Below are 6,745 nucleotides of genomic sequence, written 5' to 3'. Positions count from 1 at the left end.
TATCAAAGTTCTAGAAGCATATCCCAACCCCACGTACACCTGGCGGTGTGTCATTCATTGTAGATAGAAATGCGTCTTCGGATTCATATGGTCAGTGGGGAGAGATAGTTGGGGGTTTATTCTGTGTTGTGCTTGGGTGGGAGGGTGACTTGGGGATTGGGGTGTGTGCATTTGGCAGGGTTCCACAGTGAATTCCCGGAGATCCTCCCTGCTGGCCATTAATGGCATATATTAGATCATATGCAAGGTGGGGCAGTCCATTAGCTAATATCACAGTAGCAGATAAGAGGAATGGCCATGCTGCGTACAGACATTGCACAACCATGCAGGAGATGTGGCCCCCGGAGACTGCAGAGTTGAATTAATCATAACTGCCCCACAGAAGTTGGTCAGTAGTGTGGCCAGTGTTTTGTTATCTGTAACTGAGTGGACTGAAACACTGCATGAAAGGGCTAGATACACTGGTTTTGCACTGATGATGATGATTTGATTGTTTACAATGTCGTCCTTCCCCTACTGTGTGGCTTGATATGAAATGCCTGACCGTGTATGTGTGAGGAAGCACACATACACACACTGAGGATGCCCCAGACTGAAGAGCCTTTAGGCCACACTACTTGGTACCCACGATGCAGTGCTGTTGTCTGAGGTTCTGTCACAAACTCAACACAGTGTCTCAACCAACCCCACCACCCACCCACCTACCCCGCTCTCAGGAAGAGGTTGAAATGACGACCCCCCCCTGGCGGGACAGAAGTGGTGGAGAGGGGGCTGGGCTGAGGGTCACACGAAGGGTATTTGTGGTATCCCTCATCACACCTAAAGAGCCCACACACCAATACGCACACCACACTCACCTAGCTACACTTGCACAAACCATGGGCTCACATACAGACTCAGGAGTGAGTGATGTATACCTTGCCTATACCTGCCCCTCTCCCTCAGTAGTGTCAGTTTGGTGGGAATGGATGAGGAGGAGGGGGTGCAGAGGGCACCTGTACAAACCTCTCTCAGTCACAGGTGATGGGAGCTTAGCAGGCAGACAAAGGATTTCCCCTCACTCAAGTCTGCCACAATGCCTTCATTTCTGTGACATCATATTCAGTTACATCATGAATTAGAAAGCTACTGTTGTACAAATTGTACCACTGTAATTTACATCTAAACAATATGATTCCTGTTTCAGACATGGATGTAACAACATGTCCATTGACAGAAATGATTAAATCAATAGTTATTTGTTCTTGTGTTGTCAGGTCTAACAACAACAACACAAAATATAAGGATTTTAATTCAAGTTAAATGTACCAGTACACATTGTTAGTAAATGGCTTGTGAAGTAAGAAAAGTATGGCTAGCAGAATGCTACATTTAGATACACTCATTAGATGTTGCTAAATGTTCTGGCATTGGTGGCTGTTTGTTTAGCAGGATCTCCAAATGAAGAGTCTGAGGCTCAATCTGACATCTAGCAAGTATGAAGAGGGCAAACCGTCGTGACCTCACTGAAACACAGCCAGCCGAGACACACAGTATATTTAGCTGAGGGAACCATATGCAGAGCATCAGGATGCGTCTGTGGGTTAGTGGCGACCTGCTTTAAGACGTAAATCACACACACACTTGGATCATGCAGATGACAGATGTGGAAATAAAGTACAGTCTAGTACTGCATCTACCTTGCAGTGGAGCATGACTTGCACTAAATAGCATTAGCTTAATGCCAAAACATGTTAGCAGATAAGAGCTGATGGAACAAACCAGGCTGTGTGTGTGTGAAGGAACAACGTTGAACTGTTTTCAACACAATATGGTTTGACCAATTAGAATTGTAATTTCCGTACCACTACTGTTACTTCTCCCACTAGATAAACACAGAGTAACCCACTGGCACCTGTCTCACAGAGCAATCCACCATCCTTTGACTTAGTTCTCTCTCACAATGGATAACCTGTAATTTATCCTCAGCACTTAGCAAGACTAGCAGAGTAACACGAGAACATGTGAAGAATCACACAGTGTTTTCTTTGGCCAAGTTCATTGGACTTGAATGGAAGGAATGGCTTCCCTTTCAGTGGAGGTGAGCCCTGTTTCCTTGGGCTCAGGGGATACAACCACAGAGAGGATCAGATATCAGAGCAATGCTGGGCTGAGCATAAGAGCATCATACCAGGGTTGAGATTGGTTTTGGGGAGGTGGTTGAGCTGTTATAAATGGGCTGTCTGTTAAATGGACAATAAAAACCTTTTATGTACCAAAAGGTGCTGGAGCTCTAGCATCCAGTTGAATAACATTTTAGAAAGAAAACCAGTTGGAATTCTATGACTTTTATACCAATGCTGCCATCTACAGGTGATGAGAGTAAATGCATGCATGACACCACTACTACAGTTTTCACATGTGAGATTCACCTGAATCTCAGAAGTCCGAAGAACCAATCACACACGTCTTTCAGAGACAGACAGGTCGAGTGGCGAATGAGGTGACCCCTCCCCTCATTATAAGAAGCCACATGCCCAACTTCTGGTCATTCTCACCTCTCTTCCTCAGGAAGAGCACTTCTCTAAGCTCTCCTCAGCACGACTTGAGCCATGTTTCTTGCTTAACTGTTCGCAGGTGTGCCGCTAGGTCATAACTCAGAGTGCAGGTTGTTCAGCTCTCGTCTTCGGTGCCGGGTGACTTTACCGAAAGGAAAGTTTTTGCTTCGGGTAAGAATGAGCTTTTCCGCTTTTTCTTCCCTTAGTCTCCTGTCGTAACTAGCCTCACATGGCTAGCTACTGAGACTTCGCTAGTTTAGCTGCAAGGCTTAGCTAACCTGGCTTGTTCGCTGCAAAGCTGGCTATCCTACCAACTAGCTTCTAGTTTGCTATCTCGTTTAGCTCAACCCACTACCGTGCCGCATTGACTAGACAGACTGTCCTAGCTATACTGCTTATCTGTCGAGAGACACGCTTTTGTTCGTTGGAAGACTAACAAAGTACTATCTTCCTTTGGCAAACAGTGTGCTGCTAGCTAGGCTACTAGCCCATGAGGTGAATGCTAGCTAAATTCATATTGTTAAAGGATTATCTTACTCCTGCTAGCATCGTGCTAACTAGCTAGGCTATTAGCCCACGTGGAGACCGCTAGTTAAGTTTCACTTTGTTCTCAGAAGAGCTGTTTTTTGGAGCCATGGAGCCTGCTAGCCCGGCCCAAGGGGTACCGAGCAAGGCGACGGCCCCTGCCCCAGCAACGGAAAATCCGTGTCCATGCTGGGAAACCAGATCACGCAAAGACACGCACCCCCTGTGTGCCGTCTGCCTTGTGCTCGAAAACACTAACAAGCGGCATTCTTTGACTCCGAGTCATGCGTCCATGATTCGGAGGAAATACTTTCCTGCTAACACCCTCCGTTGAAGAGTGTTCAGAGCAGCCCAGCTTGATTAGTCTCCTACACTGACTTCAAGCGGGGAGGCTACCTCACAGACCCAGCACTCATGAGCCGACGTCTTGGACGGCTACCCCGAAGACCTTCACCCACTCTTCCAGGGCTTGGCCCTGGAGGAGGTTGAAGGGAATCTTGTCATCGACGAGTACAATGGTGAGGGCATGACTGACCTCAAGTCACAGAAGAGGACATGGAGGCGCAAACCCTTACCTTTAGGCCCTCTTCCACCCTTAGCAGGGCATTGATGGCAGATGACAGATATTTGCTCATCAACATCTTCAAAACGGGCAGTGGCCAGACTCAGCATTGAGTGGCCCGAACCCATTGTGGGTGGCAGCACAGAGAGGGACTGGTATGAATGGAGGAAACTCCCCTCTCGCACCGTCCTAGGCAAGCCAAACGTAACTGGGACAAACCCTTGACCGGCAAGGTCCAAACCGGACTTTTTGCCAACATGAATGTCAAGAACATAGAGGATCTGGGCCTTGGCAAGCCACTGGTGATCGAGCCGTCATTGGCCAACCACCTCAACCCCAGGCGCCTCGTCACTGACAGGCACTTCCCTCCCTGATAAGACGGACCACTTTTCCACATCCATCGACCAAAAAGTCTACATGTCTACCGCATGTTAATTATGGCCGTTGAATGTTACGTCCATACTGTTGGCCTACCAAGCCGATTTGATGCTGGAGATGCATAGTCTCCTAGCTATCGGCAAGTGTAACCCAGACCTTTGGGATGAGACTGTGGTGTCACAGACCTCAACCTCCAGAGGCGACATTCAAGACTGTGGCCGTGCCATGAACCTTGCATTGGTGGGGGAGAGAGCCCTGTGGCTCAACTTGTCCAGCCTGTCGGACAGAGAGAAAGCAGGTTTCCTTGATGCTCCTGTCGAGCTGAAGAAACTGTTTGGACCGGCCTGTCAACGCAATGCATCAGAAATGTGAACTTTTAAAAAAGGAAGGCCTTCAACTTCTGCCTTGGGAAATTCGCTGGCACCATCGGGAAGAGGCACATCTGTGCTCCTAGAACCCTTCCCTTTGTGCAGCGACCCATTCCCATGTGTTTGCTCTTAAGGAAGACGGAGGGAACCCACTTTAACATTTACTGAAGGAAAATGGTTTCACTAAAATGAATCGTGTGTGTGCCTCTGTTTGTACCAGAATGTGAATGACACCAACCTCTCCACCCCAAACACCCCCAACTCTAACTTTGCCCTCACCTGTCAGTCATCCACGGGTCCCTGGGCTGAGGAACACAGTCCTGTCAGAGGGACTTCTACTAGCCCTCAAAGAAAGACCCCCCCCCTGACAAAATAAGTCAAATTTAAGAAAGTCGGCCCTACTTTGCAGATCACTCAGTAGATACCTGATTGTCACTCTGAGAGTTGCAGCCTAATCCTATTGTGCCCTCTACAGGATTACTCTCTGTGGTCCCTCTCTCCCTGTGGCTGCGCGCGGGAGAAAGGCCAGATTAAGGGGATTAGTTTGTATCCTCCTTACTTGTCAAATCGGGATGTAAAGAACCATTGACTTTTGGGATCTGAATGAGAGAAGTGCCTAAAAAAGAGGCAATGAAAGGCAGTGAACAAGAAAAATTCTTGAAAGAACAATGTGATTTGTTTCCTTTTGTTCCCTTTAACTGGGCTGAAAGGTTCAAAGAGCTTCCCCTGAGGAGATGGATAGCGAGAGAGAGAGAGGGAAGGAAAGATGGAGGGAAAGAGAGACAGAGGGATCCAAGGCGGGAGAAGGAAAAGGGAGTGTAAGAGAGAGGAAGGAAGGGAGGGAGAGAGGGAGAGATTTCTATAACAAACATGTAGGCCTATCTTGTTTTTTTGTAATTGAATACATTACGTATTGCCTTATGTATTGCCTGTTTCTAAGGTGATAGAATTGCACCATGACCTTTTTTTTCTCCAGCCATTGATCGTCATCCCACATACACTTCCTATAGACTCCAGGAGAATGAGACATGGCATCAATCTCAATCAAGTCATCCAGAAATGAACCCAAAGCTCCATCCATAAAATATTATGTGTAGGCTACACTTAGTCAGGGATCAATTGAGAGCACTCGCCCAAAAATGGAAAAATTAACATGGGCAAACTTGTAAGTGCTAAATGGTCTAAACCCCTAGGACTCCCCAATGAGTCAATATACTGTATGTATACCCAATAATACCCATAGACTGCCAGTATGGGGAATTAAATTGAAACTCCATGCTGCCACCTACAGGTGAATGTATGGCAGATTGAATATTAGTGGTGGGTCAGTATATTGAACTGTGGGTGTGGTGGGTCAGTATAATAGACATGTGACAGGTATGTATTTGGGCAGTGGCAGGATTGTGATGAACACAGAGTGACATTCGCAGGACTTCGAAATACATGCAGCATGTGAGAAAATGTTAGAAGCAATGTACTGTATTTCAAATTATGTTGCACACAGTGTCAGATAAAATCATTGGTAGGCCTAATGAGCCCAATTTATTCAATCATAAAGGGCCTCTTAGGTAAACATCCATCTGCCCCTTTGATCCGTAAGGTGAGACTGCATCCTGAACAGAAGTCTGGACCATTTTTTATTTTTTTATTTCACCTTTATTTAACCAGGTAGGCAAGTTGAGAACAAGTTCTCATTTACAATTGCAACCTGGCCAAGATAAAGCAAAGCATACAGCATAAAGCAAAACATACAGTCAATAATACAGTAGAAAAATAAGTCTATATACAATGTGAGCAAATGAGGTGAGATAAGGGAGGAAAAGGCAAAAAGGCCATGGTGGCAAAGTAAATACAATATAGCAAGTAAAACACTGGAATGGTAGATTTGTAGTAGAAGAAAGTGCAAAGTAGAAATAGAAGTAATGGGGTGCAAAGGAGCAAAATAAATAAATACAGTAGGGGAAGAGGTAGTTGTTTGGTCTAAATTATAGATGGACTATGTACAGGTGCAGTGATCTGTGAGCTGCTCTGACAGCTGGTGCTTAAAGCTAGTGAGGGAGATAAGTGTTTCCAGTTTCAGAGATTTTTGCAGTTCGTTCCAGTCATTGGCAGCAGAGAACTGGAAGGAGAGACGGCCAAAGGAGGAATTGGCTTTGGTGGTGACCAGAGAGATATACCTGCTGGAGCGCATGCTACAGGTGGGTGCTGCTATGGTGACCAGTGAGCGGAGATAAGGGGGGACTTTACCTAGCAGGGTCTTGTAGATGACCTGGAGCCAGTGGGTTTGGCGACGAGTATGAAGCGAGTGCCAGCCAACGAGAGCGTACAGGTCGCAGTGGTGGGTAGTATATGAGGCTTTGGTGACAAAACTGATG

Source organism: Salmo trutta, chromosome 5 (genome assembly GCF_901001165.1).
Source record: "Salmo trutta chromosome 5, fSalTru1.1, whole genome shotgun sequence".
Lineage (NCBI taxonomy): Eukaryota > Metazoa > Chordata > Actinopteri > Salmoniformes > Salmonidae > Salmo > Salmo trutta.
This window is presented reverse-complemented; position numbering follows the sequence as displayed.